The 22010-nt window shown below is 35.7% G+C and overlaps 1 pseudogene; it reads right to left on the bottom strand.

The window, feature by feature from the left end:
- Positions 1–2838: 2838 nt before the first annotated feature.
- LOC126931618 (40S ribosomal protein S6-like) lies at positions 2839–3569 on the bottom strand (annotated as a pseudogene).
- Positions 3570–22010: the final 18441 nt, after the last annotated feature.

The raw sequence follows: 22010 nt of genomic DNA, 5'->3' as shown, positions 1-22010 counted from the left end.
TACAGGTAGAGGAAAGGTGAGGTACTAAAATTGCATACCAAGGACTCCTAGTCTCCAAAGAGTAATCTTGTTGGAAAAAAAAAATCAATAAGATGACAGTACAACTCAAATAATTTCTACTAAACCAGATAAACCCCCAATAACTATGAGAACTTTCTGATTATTTTATTTTAACTAAAGGGCCCAGGTCTTTGAAGTTTTTTGTTGTTGTTGTTGTTGTTCTTATTTTTCCATTAACACTTGAAAAACAGTAGCTGGACACCAAAGTCTAAAAACTGTTTAAGATAATTTCAAAAATGAAAACCTGAGACTTAAAGGCAAACCACCTAAGTGAGCATATGCAGATGTTTTCTTAACTAATCATACACTATAGCTGAGCACTCCAGAGACACTGAAAGTTTGGAGTTTAAAAAAAAAAAAAAAAAAAAAACCATTTTAATTAGATTACAAAGTCTAGAAGTCTAGTTCACTAGCTAGAACATTAGCAAAAGTCAGTAGATCTGCTTTGTTAATCTGCAAACTTTTAAAAATTAACTTTATACATGATCATTTTATACTTTATACATGACCATTAATATAATCCAAGTTTTTCAACTGAGAACTTCAAGTGTTTATAACTTTAAAAAAATATATAATTTAGCTGCTCTTATTTAGGAAATTTATTTGAGGAATATAACTGAGAACTCTAGAATTTTCAGTATATTTATTCTAAAATTAATTTATTCATTTAAAATATGTAAATATTTTATTTAAATTGCAGTCATTCCTATTTAACAGTTCAATTTAATTTTTGAGTAAATTGAGCATCTACTATATAATAGCTACTGCTAGGGATTGAAGAAAGGGTGGTTGAAATGTGTGGGAAGGTGGGATTATAAAAATGAATAGCTCACAGTCTAGCGAGAGAGAACTACGCAAATGGCTAGAATTTAACGTGAGAAATACTGTAATGTATTAGCACCCAATGTTGTAGATACACAGAAATATAATGGGGAAGATTTCATTCGAAGCTGATCTTAAACAATAAATAGGAACTAGCTGGGTAAAAGAGAGTGGGGTTCAGGGTAAGGCATTGTTGGCAGGTAACAAGATAAGGAAATGCTAAGAGATATGAAATGACATGCTGTTTTGAGAAAACTACAAGTACATCAATGTGGAAAATCAAAAGGAATCTTAGAATGACAGGATCTCAGAGAGGATCTTAGGAATAGGAAAACACAAACTGGCCAGATTGGGAAGGGGGTTACATGACATAATCCTATAAGAAGGTGGAAGCTCTTGGCAGTTTTTACATAGGGGAATGCCATAAAACTGGATCCTATATAAAGAACTCCTGTCTGAGTGAGAAAAATAGATTAAAGTGAAAGCATCATTCAATTTAGTTTCAAAGCTAGTGCAGGCATAGATGTAGGTAGGGATGCTGACAAGAGTAGATTAGATATCTAGGAGGTCCACCGAGTAGCACCGGGGAGTGGGAGGAGCTGGGTGAGAATAGGAGCACAGTTTCCAGCTTGGTTGCTGAGTGAAAGATTGTTGTGCGTCAGTTAAGCTGGGGGATAGAGCCTGCCATAAGTATTATTTTATATCTAAGAATAACTTAAATGCTAAGACATCAAGAGCATATATTCCCCTCCTAGCCCCTCACTTATTTATTCAGGACTCTGGAAAGTAGATGTAGTGTCAATTTACTGTTTGCCTCATGGCAGAGTATGTCCCACAGCCACTGATGTCACTCAGTGGAGCACAGGGTGGGCAACAAAATGGACTGGAGATTCATAAATTTCTAGGCTGTCCATGGTACCTTCCCATCTTTGGTGGATAATTATCCCCAGGAAGAATCCACATACGCTCTGTTATTGAGGAAGACCCTGGAAATCAAGGGTTGAGAAGGCATAGAAATCACGGCTAGGGAAGATGTGATAGAGCATCCTCACAGAAATTCAGATCTGTGAGAAATTTAATCCCTGAGAAGTTAAATGTTTTCCTGTTATCATCCTCCTAAGATCCTCTCTAAAATCCTGTCATTCTAAGGTTCCCTTCGGTATTACCACATTGATGTACTTGTAGTTTCCTCAAAGTAAGTCAGCAGCATTCCTTTCATATCTATTAGCATTTCCATAGAGTTATTTGGAAATGGTTATTTAAGGGATCTCTTCATACTGCCTACCTATGTCATTTTCCTATCCCATTACTCAGAGAGAATATGCAATTTGGTCTGTATATAAAATCGAGTACATAAATAACTAATATCACAGTTCAAGAAATGGTTTGAAGATAGGTTCAGAATACAAGTGGTACTCACAGAAGCGTAAAGAACACCCAGTAGCGAATCAGAAAATATAGAAGCAAGACATGTTGCTTTAAATAATAATTTCAAATTCAATGAACAGAAGGATTGGAGGGAAAGACCATCCCCCTCAAAGAGAACAGCATGTCCAAAGGCCCAGGGAAGAAAAAATATTTTATGGAATTTCAAGTAGCAAGGAGGAAGAGGAGTATAAGCAAGGAGAAAGCAGACACAGAAAAAGAGAAGAGATTGGCAAGGTCGGGGGTGGAGAAATGTGGATGGTAGAAACAAAACAGAAAAAGAAGCCACATAGTAGATAACCTGTGTCCTTGAATGCCCTGTGTCCAAGTTTCTCAATCTCTACAATGAAAGAAGAAATGCCTTCCTCTCTTTCTCCCCATAAGCAATTAGGCATTTTCACTCTGTTCCTACAAGTTGAATAGAAATCTAGATATATTGTTATGAATCTGAGTAATAGCTGATGTTTATGTGCTAGGCATTAAGGTCATAAATTATCTCTGTTATTTTTTTTTTTAGTCTGATCTTATTTGTTACTCAAAACATCTTATTTTTGACTGGATTGAGACAGAAGTAGAAGCTCGCTGAGAGGACAGTCTGTGTCTCTTGACAATCTGTTCCTGGTGCTTCTCTTCAGCCTCTTTCATTCTCTTGGCTGAAAGTTTAGCAGCCTCTTCCTGATTTTTTTTAGTATGCTGCTTCTTCAGAGCAATACGCCACCGTTTGTGCTGCAGGACACATGGAGTAATAAGACGCTGAATCTTGTGTGCTTTGGTCCTAGGTTTCTTACCTTCTTTGTTGAAGAGCTTTCTTACAACATGCTCACAGACATCATCTTTAGAGAGACTGAAAAGTTTGCGGGTTCTGCTAGCTCTTGTGGGCCCCAGGCAACAAGGCACTGTAGTATCAGTCAGTCCAGGAATATCCTTCTCTCAAGTTGAGAACGCTCAGATTGGCATCAACAACGTAACCACTAACAGATTTCGCTTTCTTTCTCCAGTTCTCTTTGGTCTGTAAAGGAATGCCCCTTACTCAGTAGCAGATGGACACAGCCATGGGTCAAGACACACTGCTTCATAGGGAAACTTTGTTTGTCATTCCCATCACTTATTCAAACCACATAGCCCTTCCATTCTTCACCCAGAGCGTCAGCATCAACTTCTGTGGCCATACGCTTCTCATAAAAAGTAAGAATTTTTCATTCATCAATCACTTAAATGAGTTTCTGGCAGCCAGTGGCTGGGAAGAAGATGTTCAGCTTCATCTTGAAGCTGCTGATGTTGGTCTCCCAAATTATCTCATTTAAATAACACAAAAACTCTATGAGGCAAGTAGTATTATTATTCTTCATTTTAGATGGCAAAGCTAAAGTTTAGTGATATTAATCCAGTAAACAGGAAAGCCAGAATTTAGATACCAATGCAAAACTAAAGAAAAGGGTTTGTTCATGTGCTCTGGATATCTGATCTCTATAAGTGTTCTGAATGAGTCAATTTAGTCAAATCACCCATTTTGCCATTTTTGTAACCAAAAAAAAAAGTAAGTCAACTAAAAATAAACATCCTATTCTACTAGCAGCTGAGAGGAATGCTTTTCTTCCTTTCAAGAAATCACAGGTTTCTGACAGTCTTCACAATCAGAACCAGTCTAGCATACCACTGAAAAATTCCTGCCTGAGCCCAATGAGCCCCAAGAACCTTAGAGAATCAGATAATCCCTTTACTAAACGGCATCATCAAAAATGTTACTTTTTCCCTCAAAATCAAAATATAAACATTGGGGGGAAATCTATCTTAAATAAAAGCAAGAAATTCATCATAAAAAGAATTTGCTTGGAAGTGTCATAACTTTGCAATGGTTTTACTTTTCTTCCATATGTGTAAGGGAGAAAAATGTGCCTGTATAAACAAAGCTTGTCTTACCTTCAAGTGACTGCAAGAAAGAGTCATTTTTCAAAACGGAGTATTTCTATATAAAACCTGCATAATAGTAGTAATGGTAGTTTTTTTGTTTGGTTTTCAGAAAGCAGCCCACCTAAATGAATTCCTACCCACCAGACAGAATTGAATACAGGGACAGGATGGGGAGCTAACTAAAATGCCTTATCCAGATTCTCAAAATGCACCTACATGGACTATTCAAAGTAAGCATTGAATATAAGATTCAGAGGAAAATTCTATTACAGAAGCAGTAGACAAAGAGACAAGAAGTGATACCAACCGCTTCCCTTCTTTTTGTACATTTTCCACCTTGAATCCCAAGGAACAACATCCCAAACCTCTTATTCTTTCCTGGCTGTACGGTGCCTCTGAAATCAGTGATCCTGATAAATAAAATGCCATGAGGTCTGAAAGCAGTAGTTTCATGGACAACATTTAAATTGTTTCCATGTGCTTTCTGCTTGCACAGGATCAATCATCATGATTGGTGTATTATAACTTGCCCCGACTAAATTGGTCTCTCTCCTGTTGTTTTCTTTTCCCCAAGGAATTCAATTTTCCAGCAAAGATCCTTCTGCTTCTCTCTATTTTTTTTTAATTTTCATATTAACTATAATACAAAAGACTAAATGAAAATCCAAACTCAGAGATTCTTGTTTTTAACCACTGGCAGGCATCTATTCCAGTGAAATGTTCATTTAGCATGCTTTATTTTTCATTTCCACTTATTTTTGTATTAATTTCCAAGTCCAATTTTTGGATTAATAAAACTCTCAGTATTAATGAGAAAATCATTTAGAGTACAATGGAATTTCAGTCGAGAAAATAGTTTTATTTTTGTACTTTTTTTATCTTTCAGATACTGCTTTTTAAAAATAATCAAAAGAAAAGTAAACTTTAGGACAAGGTGCACTTTTTAATATATTTCATATAGGACATGAAAAAGGAGGAATGTGTTATTTAAATCTCTGTTCTGAAGCATGCCTTTCCTCTAATTTCCATAAAATATTGAATAATTGTTGGTGGCAGCTGTACCAACTAGCTCTTGATCTTACACAATATTGCACACATAGATTTTTGGTTTTGTTCTTTAATTTTCTTTGATAGGGTGTACGTTGCTAAAAGGCAATGACCATGTCTCTCTATAGTAATGATTTGTTCATGTGCTCTAGATAGCTGATCTCTATAAGTGTTCTGAATAAGTCAGATCAATAGCAAAATACACATGCAATCAATGCCCCAGAATCTCTATTAAGTGAAAGTAACTATAAAGGAGCAATTTGAAAACAGTAAGATCCCCATCCTTTTCAAAAGTATCTATATTTCCACTGTTTTTTAGAATGCCATAAAGGCCATGTCATTAAAACCAAGAGAGAACATAAATGCACATGAGAGAGGTCACATTCTGGCCCTTCTCGAACTTTTCCACAGAGGCATCACTGGTGAGGACGAAACTGAAGAATGAATACATACACCCTGGAACTGGAGGGCAGCTCCCAAAACAACCCGCCTCCCATCTGAAATTTATTTGAAGTCTTGTAATATTGCTTTAACATGAATGCAAATTGTGCCTCCTGCTGCCAATATATCTGTTTGATTTAATATGAAAATTAAATTGCTTATCTGGGTTAAAACTGACAGATGAAGAAAGTGTGGCTTGGAACTCCTGCACTCCCTTGAAGATCTACCAAGGCATGCTAACCTTTAAACTGTTAATATTTATTAGCAAGATGCCAAATACATGCATTGGCTACTTGCAATTGATTGATTCCTCGTTTTTTTGTTTTTTTGAAAGACTGAGTGACAACAGAGATTCAGAGACTGGAAAAGAGGCCAGCAGTGAAGGAAAGCAAGCTTCAACTCTAATGATACTCTGATGCTCCTGTGAGGAAAAGAATGCCACAAGAAAGAGATAAACCACAGAAGAAAGGCTTGCAGGGAACCACAATCAAATTTACCTCACAATTTGCCTGAGGCCAAAGAAAGATGCTTAATAGAAAATGTGGTGACTTAATTTGGTGATTTAAAAAAGTGCTCCCAAAAAACGAGTGAAAAAATGCAGGTAATTAAAAACTATTCTTTTAGCAATAAAGGAGAGAGAACTCATTTATTTGCACATTTTAAAAGCATAAAACTAAAAAATGTTGGGTTTTTGTATATTAAAAATAAAGTTACATAGTAAATCTCATCTTAGTAAGACATCTCCAATTATATGATTCAGCAGAGTGTAGGCTGTAATTGTTTTAATGACATTTTAAATGATGAACAAAAGAAAAAAATTATGAAGGGCTAATGACATACAATGAAGCAATATGCCATCATTCTTTAGGATATAAATATTATTCCAGAGAAAGTCTTAGTTTTAATTAAAATCAAATGGAAACACACAATATTTGTACTACAGTCATATTATAGTGTTATGTTCAACGGAATAAAAATTTGAATTTAGATGTGATCCCAAAGTCAAGTCTCTTTTGGTCAAGGACATACATTATCATGTTTTCCTGAAATTCATACCTTTATGTTATTAAATTACATCTTATTAAAACATTGAAAAGTGTCATCACATCCTGAGAATATGCATCCTGAATGCCTTTTAACAACACATGAAACTGCTAAAAGTCTAAACCAATATTCAATCAAAGCAATCAAATTTATCTTGTTTCTTTGCCTCAACCTAGTGTATACATAATTAGTTGATTGTTTTTCCAAGCTCTTTATGGTGGAAGTTTCACATATGTGAAAAAGATGGCCTCTATGTACCTACTCGTCACTCAGCTTTACCAATTTTTCAACAGTCTTGTTCCTTTTATTGTTTTATTCTTCGCTAGAATATTTTATAGTAAATTCCAGACATCATGTCATTTTACCCATAAATATTTCCATGTGTATATCTAATCAATTTGATACAATCTTCATTGCCATGATAAAACAATGTCTTCATGTCATATTTTATTATATTTACTATTAAATTCATAGTTATATTTTACTAAATAGAGTAGATACAATTTAGTATTTCTGCGTTACTATGTAAGTGTAAATATTTTGGACATACACATATTTTCCAGGTCTAATGTTTTAGTCAAGTAAACTCGTAAATTCAGTTAAAAACTATATTAAAGGGTTTTTTTTTTTTTTTTTGCTTGTTTTTGCTATATTAATCAGTCAAATCAGTTAAACTGTCTGTGGTTACAGGCCCCATCTTAAATATAAGCATCTGGGTGTATATACACTGGGCCAAATCAACCACATCATAGTCAAGTTTTGTAGATGCCACATTATGTAATCAGAAGAATAGTTGATTAGGATTAAAGCAAATAGATTATGCCTAGATTACTCCAAAGCAATTAAAACAGAGAGGCAGTAAGGTAGTGGAAGGAGAGCTTTGGAATTCACACAAGTACAGGTTCTAATTCCTATTCTGCTACTTAAAGCCTTTGTTAACTTCAACTAGTTAGCTAAGAGTCTGAGTCTCAAAACCACATCTGAAGCACAGTGATAAAAATGCCATTGTAACTATTGTGGAACATAAATTCCTACACGAATTATCAAACATCTGCCATATGAGAGGCACTCGAAATTTCTTCTTTGAAAACTCCTTAATCAATATCTAACAATTAAATGGAAGCAACCTAAAAAATCACCCTCAGTTCACATGTCTCTTAAACATTTTGTATAATATTTCAAACACTGTCTCATATGATCAGCAATAATCGACCATCGTCATTCAAAAAATACAATTTCTTTTTACTTTTTCATTAGATAGGTGTATGAATTTACTTGTTTCTCTTGTGTTAGGCAATATGGTAAAGAAAGATAACTAGCAATCTAAACTTAACTTGGAACAAATTACCATGAAATAAATCATCTCAGTCATATTTTTCTCAGATAAGTAGCTCAACGAGATATGTCTTTGGGGATTAAGAATTTTACAAAGCTGTTGTTACTGTTTTAAAGTTTACAGATGAAGCAACCAAGGCTCAAGGACACAAAAAGTTTCAGAATAAAAACTCAGGGCACATTGTTGTTTGAAACTAAATGCACTCCAATAACTTATCCTTCATTTAGATTTAAGGATGTACATGAAAAGCATTCTATTGCCCCAGAAAAGGAGGAAAAAGTCAGTAACATGCATTTAGCCGTTGTATCATTTTCTACGTTATTCTGGAATATCAACATTAAGTCATGATGTATCTATCCAGCAATAACCTTGTGAAAAATAAAATACATACATACACACAAAACCCACCTGTTCCAATAATTCCACTGTGCTTTTGTGGCTCCCTGAAACTCTCCTTGTTGATGAAGATGCTTTGTAATGCAGCAAGGTTGAGGGTTATTGATCTATAAAGGTCTTTATGATTCAGCTGCTGTGGAACTGTCTACAATACCCAGTCCTCAAGGGTATGATTTTTCCAGTGATGCCAGGTTGATTCTTAGAAATTTACATGCTGTTATCTGTTTGACAATAAATTGCTCTGGAAATCCCTTATGTGATACACATTCAGGACTCTTTATAATAATAAGCTGTATATCTTGATGGCCAATTTGTCTTTTTTTTTTTCTTTTGAAAACTGGTCTTAATCTACTGCAGAGGTCACTTATGAACAGAATGCATTGCATGCATTGGTTGTGTGAAGTAAGCACATTCTCTTAGCTTCAGATTTCACCCCAAAGTACTACATTGCTTTGTGCTGCTTACCTGAGAAACTGACAAGATTCAGTTTTCAACAATTTCTTTTTATATGAGAAAACATACTTAAAAGGCAGTCATTAAGGGCACAAGCTCCAAAGCCAGACCACCTGGGTTGAATTCTTCGCTCTGCCACTCACTGGCTCTGTGATCTTGGGCAAGTTGCATAATCTCCAGCTTTAGGTTCCTTAGATGTGAGATAAGAAAACATGTAAAACATGTGGAATCATTTCATAGAATTTTTGTGAGGATAAAATGCGTTAAGAACATTGAAAATTCTTGAAAACCACCTGGTCTATAGTAAGTTCTCAATAAATATGAATCATTATTATTAACATACATAAAAGATCTACCAAAATTAATATTCGAATGACTACTTCTTGCCAAGCATAGTGTGTCTGTTACGTTCAAAATATTTAAACAGTTTTCACACTAATATTTAAATACACATCTTTATCCTTGTTTTGCTAATGAGTAAACTAAAACCCAGAGAGGTTATGTAAATTGCCTAAACAAATAGAGTTGACAGAATGCTGAGCTGGGAACTGACTTAAAGAACAAGGATTATAGCTGCTCCATGGTGACCTTACATTTGGCCCTCCGGGAGTCTGCTGATGGGTATACAATGCATTCAGATTATTACAAAAGTTTGAGATTTTTAAAAAGACATTTTCTACATTAGTTAATATAAATATTTTAGTTATTTTTAAATACAGTTACCATAATTGCTAATTATTCTGATGATGGAAACATTTAATAAACTTTTGTAAGTTTCCTTGTAGAAGCCCAAAGATGGATGGGCCACAGAAGTGTCTCCTGGGAGGGGAAAAAGCCCATGGATCAATGAGTTTAAAGTCAAGCTCTTTCCTTGTTAGCTCCAAGACTAACTGATATTCTTAGAATATGCTGTTCCTTCTACTTACAAGTGCCACCTGCTCCCATACCTTCTCCATGGCAGGCTCTTTTTCATTCTCAAGCTACAAGCTTAAGGTTTTTCCTCTCAGAGGAGTTTCCTATGTCTAACCTATATGGTCATCTCTATTGTTATTTACATTACCACTCCGTTCATGTTGTGTGAAGCCCTTTTCATAATCATCAATTTAATATGTTTACTTGCTTGTTGAATACATCCCTGTTCATAAATATAAGATTCATGAGAAAATGGACTATAGTATTCAATAAATAAATGCTAAATAAAAAATGAATGACCCACAGATATATAGATTTCATCTCACATTTTTCAATTTTTCTGGTCTTAAAAAGATAGCTTCTAGTATCCCAAATGTAATCCCTTATTCATGGAACTCTTTGTTTTTTAGGTGTATCACTAAAGCTTTTTAAAAAATCATAATGCTCACCGGGCGCGGTGGCTCACGCCTGTAATCCCAGCACTTTGGGAGGCCCAGGCAGGTGAATCACAAGGTCAGGAGATCGAGACCATCCTGGATAACACGGTGAAACCCCGTCTCTACCAAAAATACAAAAAATTAGCCGGGTGCTGTGGCGGGCGCCTGTAGTCCCAGCTACTTGGGAGGCTGAGGCAGGAGAATGGCATGAACCCAGGAGGCAGAGCTTGCAGTGAGCTGAGATCCGGCCACTGCACTCCAGCCTGGGCGACAGAGCCAGACTCCGTCTCAAAAAAAAAAAAAAAATCATAATGCTCTTAGATATACAGCATTACACATCACTTAGAAAATTAAAGAAACCCATCAATTAACCTTCTCTTTTATATGCTTAATTTCAAACAATTGTATTGTTTTTCCTTGATTAATGTCAAATATACATTATAAAGTAGACACTGCAAAGTATGCATTGCAAAACGAGGACCAAAATAGAATGGAATTCATAGAGTTAAAGGGATAATTAAGTCATATACATGTTAAGCACTTAGCGAAATGCCAGTACATGGTTAGTCCTCTTGTAATTTATTGTTATTTTTTGATAAATATAACAAGATGGTTTTTTATTATTTCAGCATTGCCATTGGTTGGTATCATTTAATAATGATGAAAAATCAACACTATTTAATACAATGTTTTAAATAAAAGAGGTAGTTCATAAACATTCATTGTTGCTCACAATAGGGGTGTCTCAGTTTAAGAAAATATTAATACTAAATTTCAATAGGTCAATTCTTTCCATCAGAAAAATATTATGCATTTTATGAATCATTATACCTGTTTTTTTGTTTTTAAATAGTAGCTTTCACAATGGGATTCAACTCCTTCTATAGAACAATGACAAATGGACAGAAACATGAGTGCTAGTAGTTGGGGGGAGTGGTAGGAAGGCATCATGAAAGAGCAGCCACATAACATTTTATAAAGAGTTATGTGTCCTTTCAAGTAGATAAAACATCACGCAAATTATAATATAAACGAACAGAAAATGTGTTTCAATGTTCCAAACTTTGATTTACATCAGCTCTTCAAGAACATATCAGTTTAATCAAACAGCATGACACCTGCCATAGAAAGAATCAATATGATATGGGAGACGAAGGGCTGCTGTGCTGATGTGAGCCACAGGAAGTGATAAAACCATTAGTTCTTAGTGAAGCACCTAATCTCCCCTCAGAGAATATAAAGAAGGTCTTCAAAGAAATAGTGGTTTGGGACGGGGAGGCATGGCTCACATCTGTAATTCCAGCACTTTGGGAGGCCAAGTTGGGTGGATCACTTGAGGTCAGGAGTTCGAGACCAGCCTGGCCAACATGGTGAAACCCTGTCTAGGTTTCATCAGCTAATACAAAAATTAGCTGGGCATGGTGGTGTGCACCTCTAATCCCAGCTACTTGGGAGTCTGAGGCAGGAGAATCACTTGAACCCGGGAGATGGAGGTTGCAGTGAGCTGAGATGATACCACTGCACTCCAGCCTGGGCAACAGAGCAAGACTCCATCTCAGAAAAAAAAAAAAAAAAAGGGTGTTTGGGCAGGAAGCAGTAAACAAGCACTTCTTTTATTGTATAATCTTAACATTAATAGCAACGTTCATTTACTCTTCAGGTATGGTATAAAGCAAGGGTTGGCAAACTTTTCTGTAAAGAGTCAGAAAATATTTTAGGCTTTGGGCCATAGAGTCTCAGCCTCAACTACTCAATCCCACCATTGTAATGCAAAAGTAGCCATAGTTATCACATACATGAAAAAGCGTGATCCAATAAAACTTCATCTGCATAAACAGGTAGTGGACCAGAATTGACCTGCAGGCTGGTAGTTTACTGACTTCTGATGTAGGGCACTGTCAAAACTAATGTTTTGGGAGTAATTGCCATATGTCTAGTCTAGTGGAATCTCTTTTGCTTCCAAAATTATTTTTGTTACTTTATGTTCTAATAGCTTTCCCCACAGGTTGTTGTGAAGATTAAACGAGAAAATCTATGTAAATTGCCTGAGACAAAGTTTCCAAAATGATTTAGCTCAAATACATAAGCATAGACTCTAAAGCTGGAGTGCCTATGTTGAAATACTAGTTCTACCCTTTATTAGCTATGTGGTCTTGTTCACGTTATTTAACTTCCCTATACAGCAAATCCTCCCTTAACGTCATCCATAGATTCTCAGAAACTGACTTTAAGCAAAACATTTTATCATAGGTTACTGACATAAGAAAGAGATAAGTTCCTATATTTCTGGTCACAAAAACATCACTAAACTTCTAAATAAAGACCTCAAACACTTCTAGTATTAAACATTGAAATAAATGTGAGTAACACGTACATTTAAGAAAGATTAACAAAAGCAAGTATGATGATTGTTTACTTATTCCAGTTCAGGTCTTGGATGGCTGGAGCCTCTCCTGGCACGCAAGCCTGGGACCCACCCTGGTCAGGACACCATTCCATCACAGGGCACACTCACATACACCCACACTCACACCCGGGCCATGCAGATGCACTTCACCTAATGTGCATGCCTCTGGGATGTGGAAGGAATCCAGAGTGCCTGGAGGTAACTCAAGCAGACATAGAGAGAATGTGCAAACTCTACACACACAGTGGCCCCTGCCAGAGTGGAGTTTTTTTTCTCATCAGTGTTAAAATGAAATAATGTTGAAAGAAACTATGTTATTCAAGGATCTGCTGTATTTCAACCTTTCGCTCAGTGAAGTGAGATAATAACAACACTTACAGGTTACTGAAGGAAGATGAAAGGAGTAGATGTATATGAAGTGTTTAGAACAGTGCCTAGCACACACTAAGCACTATATGAATGTCAACTATTGTTATTGTACTGTTATTGTTATTGTTGCAGTTTCATAACTCAGTTAACTTAGTTATCTCTATTTAACTGAAAATCAGAAAGAGCTACATTATAAATGTGGTATAAAAAAATAATGGTAGGAGGGCCAAGAAAGAAAGAGACCATGATGTGCTACAGTTAGGTTCTGGAGGTCAAAGTGGACAATTCAGCTGGGGTCAAATGGTGTAGAATGTTAAATGATATGACAAGGATGTTGGACTTCATCTCCAAGGAAAAGAGGAATCGCCTAAGGAAATTTCCAGTTGGATCTAAATCTGATTAATGATAAATAACAGGATGGTGAGGTAAACATGAATTTTAAAGACCATGTTCAATAGATTTAAGGAAATAAAAATTAAAAAGCACAGGGCCCCAGAGCCTTATGCACTGCAAATATCGTGAGTGCAACACTGCCTATGTTGCTTAGATATATGCACATGGAACCTGAGCAGTTTCCCCGAAGATTCTTATTATCCTTTAGTTGACCTGCTACAGTGGGAGGGGTGCAGAAAGGAAGGGCCCAAAGCCAAGAACAAATTTGTCCCAGAAATGGAAGGATTGTGACAAGAAGCTAAAGCCAAAAAGCAACTCACTTTCTCACAAAACATTGAGGAAGAAGAAGAAAGCCTAGTACAGAGACTAAAGCCATTGTAGCAAAAGAAAAGAGTGAACAAGAAGGATATAAAAACATTTAGATCAAGAGACAGTCATCTGAGCAGAAGTCTGTATTTCACTATATTTCACTACAATAGCACATGATAATACAGGACTGTTTTTAAATACAACCTACCCGTAGATTAATATGGTAGAATCAGCAGAAGGCCAAAATGCACTAGACCTCTGGGTGACCAAGAGACATCATGGAAATAGCTGGCCTTGGGGTTCAGGGACATGTACAAATCTAGTACGGATCTGGTTTATCTAGAACAGTGCTGTCTTATTGAGATACAATGTAATCCATATGTGTAATTTCAAATTTTCTAGTAGTCACTTTTTTTAAAGTAAAAATAAAGTGAAATAAAATTTAGGAATGTGTTTTATTTAACCCAATGTATCCAAGATACCCTCATTTCAACATGCAATCAATATTTTAAAAATAGGTATTTTACATTATTTTCTTTATACTAAGTCTTCACAATCCAGTTGACACGTACACATGTAGCACATCTCAATTCTGGTGATGAATTTTCACTGGTAATGCTGGTCTTTATTTAGATTTATAAAATTTACAGTTGGAAAAGTAGATTTATGAACTTCAGTTGCTCCAAATGTATGTAAAAGTTTTCTAAAAATTGAATTTAATTGAATTTTTAAATTGATTTTTAATTAATGAGAATCAAATGAAATTAAATTTCTGTTCCTCAGTCACACTAGTCACATGTTTTATGTTCCTTAGCCACATGCCACATGTGACAAATGGCTAACATATTGCACAGCTCAGAAAGCTAGAACCTGGTAGGGTTGGTCCTGAAGGAAGGACACCAATAATCTAATGGAAAAAAAGTTGCTTAAGAGACTGAATGCTGAATGTCCTTAGGGTTTAGAGCAGTGTTCTTAACCCATTGAGTTCTACCATATTTAACTGTATCTATAGCACAGTATTTGGAATTTTATTATGTTAATACTGTGCTCAAGTCATAATTATATCACAGTTGAGGACAAAAAACCATATTTCATAATAATCCATGTATTTTTATAATATATGAAAAAACTATATTTTATAATAACTATTTTTTAATCTTTCTAATGCTTACCACACTGTAAGAACATAGTGATCATTAAACAGTTGATCGATTGGTTGATGTAACTGATTACATTGTAGTTCTTCATAAACACATTTAAATATTGAAAAGCCACAGGCTATTTTGATCGGTGCCTCAGTGGAAAGGCTTATATGAAAGAGAGAAACAATGGCTAAGATGAAGAGGGAAGAATTTCTAGACATGGAGGATAGAACACAATGGCTTAAAAATAAGCTAACTGTAGGGATAGTGAGGTAAGGGGAGTAGGAAGTGGGTGCTTTTTGGGTAGAATAAAGGATATAAGCTAGAATGTAACCCAGAGGGCAGTCTATAGTTTTGAGAAACAGTAGAAGGTCCTGAGCCACAAAATTAAAGTAGGGACTTAATATGAGGGAAGAGCCATTGTATGTGTATAAAAGTAAAAGAAACAGCATATTCTAAAATTGTACTCGAAGACAATTCTTTCTCTGATGTATCAGATCATGGAAAGGTAAAGACAGGCTAGGCACTGTTATTTGTACCTATGGAAATGGATAGGGAGGGGGGAGAGGGTAAATCAGAAGATGCTGCAGTTATTGCTACAAAAACTGGCCCCAGAATAATAGAATGATAGAGCACTAATTTAAAAGTTCATAGAATTTCCAAATGTGGTTAAATTTTAGCCAGAGAATAAACATTGTATAAAACTGGCTCCAAAAGTTATATGTGAAGTCCTCTATCCAACTGCACATGTGGCTTAAAATGCCTGGAGTATTTCTATTCAAAAGCAGGTAGCTTATTTAAACACCTATTTTTCATATATCAACAGCTTTTTCCAGTGAAGGAAATGGGGGCAGTGCGGTTCTAGGACCTTCTAACCCCTCCAAAGTGAATGTTGTTTGACAGTCTGCAAATGATTTAATAGTCAGACAGACAGGGCTTATAAAACCAATAATTCCCATCTCAATATATTTTTGAAATGTAAACACATGTGATGAATTGTGTGTGGATAGATTAACTTTCTGAGCAACTCTAATGAGCAGAGAATCAAGAAATAACAAGGCAGAGTATCTGTCTTATATTAAACTATGATCTTTTTTTTTAAACTTTCAACCCACTATTGAATCTAATTTATTTTTCTAAGAGTAAGCAATGCCTGTCCTGTATAACTGCAATGGGCCCAGTGAGCTCTAGCACATGGACATTGGTTTTCCACCTTTGTAGGACAGAGGAGAGCTGCAGTGACTCAAGCAAAATGTTCACCTGGAGCTCCCTTTTCTGAGTGCTGTGACTCAGTTAAGCCAAATCTAAGCTTAATGGCAACATAAGCCAAGTTGGCCCTCAGGATACCTATCAACCTTTGGATGCCCTTCTATGCCAGCGCCTAGTTACAAAGTGTTTAGGGTTCTGAGTCACTCCCTTACTGATCAATGCCCTCTCCAATAATCCATACACCAAACCCTATTAACATCACAATTTACCATTTTTATTTATCAATCTCTTCAGTCTCACATAAGCTAATCCTTGCTAATAGGCTTATTGGCTTGTTATTTTTACTAATCCTGGACAAGATAATGTCTTAAATAGATAAACATGTACCAAGACCTTTAAATGATCCCTAGTAGGGGATTACAGGTGACTGCAGCAAGCCAATTAAAAGACGAATTTGAGGACTGGGTTCCTTGGTATTCTTCAAATAATACTTATTTGAAAGACACCTTCTCCAATTACATCTAGGAATATCTTTAGCCAAATCCCAATGCACATTTCTTACATAATGTATCTGTACAAAAAATATGTACTGAATTAAAAAAAAACTGTGTAGTGGACACTGTGCTAGATGTTGACAATGCAAAGATCAATACGATTGGTATTCTCAAGAAAGTCACAATCAAGCATGGTAAACAAACACATTAAATAGTAATTGCAATATAATAAGTCATAATGAGCATAATGAGCAAAATATGGTAATGACACAAAGAAGGGAAAATCACTTTCTGGACGATCAGTGAAAAGTTTTCTCGTGGGAAGTGAAAATTGGGCTGGAGGCAGAGAGACAGAGATAGATACATATAAAGAAAGAGAGAGAGAGAGAGAGATGAGAAGCATGAAAAACAGAGAAAGGGAGAGAGACTGGCATTGACTGAGATTCCTGGGAGACTTTTGCTAGCCAAATAAAATTGGGGTAAGGGAGCGCAGAAGATGGCGATTAAAGTTCTTCTCCCTACCACCTAAGGGAATATTATTTTAGAAGTATGAAGAGGATAACTAAAAGAGAAAGCAGAATTTTCTGAAAGAATTTGAAATGAATTTACATCTAACCCCAACGGGTCTAGTTATAAAGTAACCTTATTTCCTTCTTTGTCTCGAAATATCCAATTACTGGAGTTGCCTTAAAAAGAAATTGCATGTCTTTTTTTTAATACACAGATGGAAAATACTTTGTAACTCTAACAGTTATTAAGTTAAAATTACCTTTGGTGAAATAGTATTAAATGCATTCAAACAGCACATTAAGATCATTTTTTATATTCTCCTGTAATAAAATAGCAGTTTGCAATTAGTGAGCACCCATGTACCAGACACTATTTAAAGAGTAAATGTATATTAATTTGCTTAATCTTCACAAGTACATATGAGGTAGCTATTATTAGGATATCAATTTTACAGACAAAAGCACAGATAGGTACAGTGACATGTTCAAGATCACACAGCAGGGAAGTGGTACAGCTAGGATTCAAACCCAGACTGTCTGTTTCCTGAGTCCAAGTTCTTAATTACCACATATGTTATTTCTTATAATGATGGTAACAGAATTGCAAAATGTACTAGTTCTAACAAAAGAAGGGAAAATCGGAACAGAATATTTTAAAGAGTTACATTCTCCAGTGGTCATGTCGATAGTCACAACTTGTCCTGTGTTGCTTTGAAGGTCTACTAAGATTGCTTTAGTTTATAAAGACTATGGCGGAAATGAACAATGAAGTTATATTTAAGAGACTAGGACTAAACTCTGAAAATATCTCATAAGGCATTTGTGTTACCATTTTGTCCTAGTAGATAAATAAAAACTTAAATCAATGTAGCCATGAAATAGTGATCCTCCTGAGGGTGACATAGACAGAGCCTCTCCCTATTTAAGTAAATACTGACAGCAGAACCTGCACTAATAGGAGCCAGATGGCTTAGAAGAACAGGATTTCTCTGCTCCAAAACAGAAAACACTTCCATGAAATTTGAGGCTTGTGCTCCACCTCAGCTCTATCTGGCAAGTTTCTGTGAGCGCACGCGTGTATGTAATGTGTTATGCGTGCATGGTTACTGAACAATATCGCATAAAGGACAAAAAGAGTTTACCAAAAGTGGTTAACGACTTATCTTTTATCTAGCACATGAAAATCGTCTTGCCTTTAGTTACACGAAGTGTCCTGACTGCCTTACTTTCGGGAGAGGAGTGAAGAAATCACGCGTTACATGTGCCAAACTGAGAGAGATTTTTGTTTCTGAAAGAAATAAGTCAAAATGAGCCAAACTTCCTTCTTTAGTTGTAAAGAAGAAAACCTCCTTGTCGGCAAAAAAAGAAAAAAAGGACATGACCACAATTTGCTCACAGATATCTAGCCAATAAATATGAAAAGGAATTATTTAAAGTCAGTAGAATGTAGTCCATTCCCTCAATTAAAAAAGCCCCAATTATTTTCCAAAGCCAATATTCTACTTGGATGCAAAGAAAGCTAAGGTAGAAATCAAAAGAACTGGACATTAATCTCAGTTTTCCCTTCCCTGGATCACTCCACCTTTGTTTCTTTAGCTTCATCTTTCGATAACTGAGGATAATAATGCCTCATAGGGTCATAGTGGAGATAATAAAATAATAAACATAAAATAAACTTTGGCGCTTTGGCTATTGATAACTGATACAAAAACAATTTAAATATTAACAATGCTATAGGAATCATATTCTTCCTTCAGTTCATAGTTTTAGCAGAAAAGACTTATTCCACTCAATATGTAATACTTAAGCTGTTACTGTTTCAAAGTAAATAAAAGAGTATTCAGGAAAAAAAAAAGTTGCCCTACTAAAACATGTTATTTAAAATGTGTAAAATGTGGATCATAATATAGAACAAAAATAGAGGAAAATGTGCTTGATGGTCAATAAGTAAAGATTTGTACAGGAGGGAAGTTACTGTGGTAGTAAAGCAAGACGTTCGTTATTCCATGGCCACACATTTGTTTTACGTACTGGAAAGCCATAGACACAATCCAAGCAGCTGTAGGAGCCCATCATGTTGATTTAATTAGCTTTGAAGATGTGTCCTATGATCTCTATTTGTACAGTTGTGGAAGTTTACTCAGAAGAATGGCAAAAAGCATAATTACACAGGATGCTCTAATTCTACAAAACTGAAACTTGTAAACCTGAAGTGGAGGAAAACACCCTTTCTGTGACTATCAACCTTCTTCTTTCTTTCCCTTTAATAGTTGTAGAAAAAAGGGTCTCATTGATAGCAATAACAATAATTAGTGAGTGAGAGTGACTTTCACTACCATGGCTGGCTCAAGACTAACTTGTTATGAAGATTATTTAACCAAATCTATCCAATTAAACATGGAGTTATCGGCATCAATATAGATGTGACATTTTGCTGATTCACTGGAAAGAACTGCTGATCACTTGTTTCTTAAACATGAACTAAGGAAATCTTTGTGTTGTTAAAAACATGATCCACAAAGCTATATTGGGAGGTTTTTTTTGTTGTTGTTGTTGTTTTTGCCAACATCAGCTTATCTCTTACCAAATTTGTCCTTTAATTTGTAACTATGTTTGGAATTTAAATGCTGTAATGATCACCCTTTTCAATTGGCTACTGCCTCCACAAGTCAGATACCAATGGTAGAGCATGTATATTTGGTATTTGGAAAAACCATCTATATCTATCAGCTGTATACATTTTTCCTAAATGCAGCCTAACATTATAGATATTTTTTCTCCTTAATTTTATTCAAGAAGGTGAGGAGGACGGACACAGGTATATATATTTTTAAAGAACATTTTTAGCTGGGCGCAGTGGCTCACGCCTGTAATCCCAACACTTTGGGAGGCTGAGGGCAGGTGGATCACTTGAGGTCAGGAGTTTGAGACCAGCCCGACCAACATGGTGAAATCCCGTCTCTACTAAAAATACAAAAATTAGCTGGCTGTGGTGGCGGGCACCTGTAATCCCAGCCACTCAGGAAGCTGAGGCAGGAGAATCGCTTGAATCTGGGAGGCAGAGGTTGCAGTGAGCCGGGATGGTGCCACTGCCCTCCAACCTGAGTGACAGAGCAAGACTCTGTCTCAAAAAAAATAAATGAATAAAATAAATAAATAAATAAACCTTGGAAAAAAGAACATTTTTGCATTGTGCTCATTTTTACTGCCAATTCTTATACATCTTTCTTCATGCTTACTCCTAACCCAGATGCTTTTTGTACCAATTTTAGGAAAACTTATTGACAAATTCAAAAATTTGAAAAATTAAGCTAGTCGTGGTGGCTTGCACTTGTAAGTGCAAGCTGAGGCAGGAGGATTGCTTGAGGTCAGGAGTTCCAAACTAGCTTAGATAACATAGTGAGATTGTCTCTAAAATAAATTTAAAATAAATAAATAAAATTTGAAAATTTCACAAGATTAGTAAAAGGATACGGATCATAGTGAATCCGCCTAAATGATCTCAGACTTCTTCAAGAAGAATCTATGTGTGCAATGGCCTCACCAGAAAACAAAGTTGCTAGTATAGAATGCCTTCCAAGATGACCTCTTGGAGGTTTCAAGTACGAGGCATTTCGATGACCTCTAAGAAATCACATATTGGGATATACTGGGAAATTCAGGAATGAGTTCACGCCTCATAAACATTTGAATTTATTCTTCATTTGAAAATCAAAATAACATGAAATCTGGTTTAAAATATTTTAGAAATTATACAGAGGCTGAGTCAAAATGAACTCTCACTTTGTAAACATTCCCAGGGGAGCTTTCCATTGTCAGAACATGGTCCCTATACCTAGACAAGTCACTATAGCTTCTGAAGGTTCACATGTGCCTCTCACAGCACATTTCCAACTCAAGGATGTTCACAAAGGGTGGAGCTATGCAGATCATATTTGCCTCATTGTGTTTCCTTCAGAAAAAAAAAATCAGAAAGAAAAAATCATAAACGTTGATGTCTACAGCTCTCTGAAGCCATCATATTCTATAAAATTTCTTGCATGAAGCTTACTTGATAGTTTTATGCCAAACATCCAATTTAAGTCAGAGGAATAAACTATCTTTGTGAGAAAACTAAAAAGAAAAATCTATTTTGAACTTCACATTCCTCAATTTTGGTCAAAGATTCCCAAAAGACAATACTCTCACAAGCCGGTTTAAAAATGATCTAAAATCCCAAATAATTCATTCTCATAAAAAAGGATGAGTTTGTGTCCTTTGCAGGGACATGGATGCAGCTGGAAACCATCATTCTCAGCAAACTATCACAGGAACAGAAAACCAAACACCGCATGTTCTCACTCATAGGTGGGAACTGAACAATGAGATCGCTTGGACTCGGGAAGGGGAACATCACACACTGGGGCCTATTATGGGGAGGGGGAAGAAGGGAGGGAATGCAGTGGGAGTTATACCAGCTGTAAAGGACGAGTTGATGGGTGCTGATGAGTTGATGGGTGCAGCACGCCAACATGGCACAGGTATACATATGTAACAAACCTGCACGTTATGCACATGTACCCTAGAACTTAAAGTATAATAATAATAAATAAATAAATAAATAAACAAACAAACAGAATTGACATAAGCATTATGCATTTCTGTACAAAGGAATTATTGAGATTTCCCATATCCATTATAGAATAAATTTGAAAAATTTAATATTATATCAAAACGACATTTAATTTGCTAGTTTTAATTCTAAAACTTTATCTAAATGAAATCATATGGTACAGTACTCCAGTATATATAGTATTTACTTTACCTTGCCTGGTTTTTTTGCCTTAGCACAATTAACTCAAAATCACCCATGTTCATAAATGTTCTTGTATTCATCAATAGTTCATACTGTTAT

This window comes from Macaca thibetana, chromosome 11 (genome assembly GCF_024542745.1).
Source record: "Macaca thibetana thibetana isolate TM-01 chromosome 11, ASM2454274v1, whole genome shotgun sequence".
Taxonomy (NCBI): domain Eukaryota; kingdom Metazoa; phylum Chordata; class Mammalia; order Primates; family Cercopithecidae; genus Macaca; species Macaca thibetana.
The sequence above is the reverse complement of the archived record's forward strand: the minus strand, read 5'-3'. Positions and strand labels throughout refer to the sequence as shown.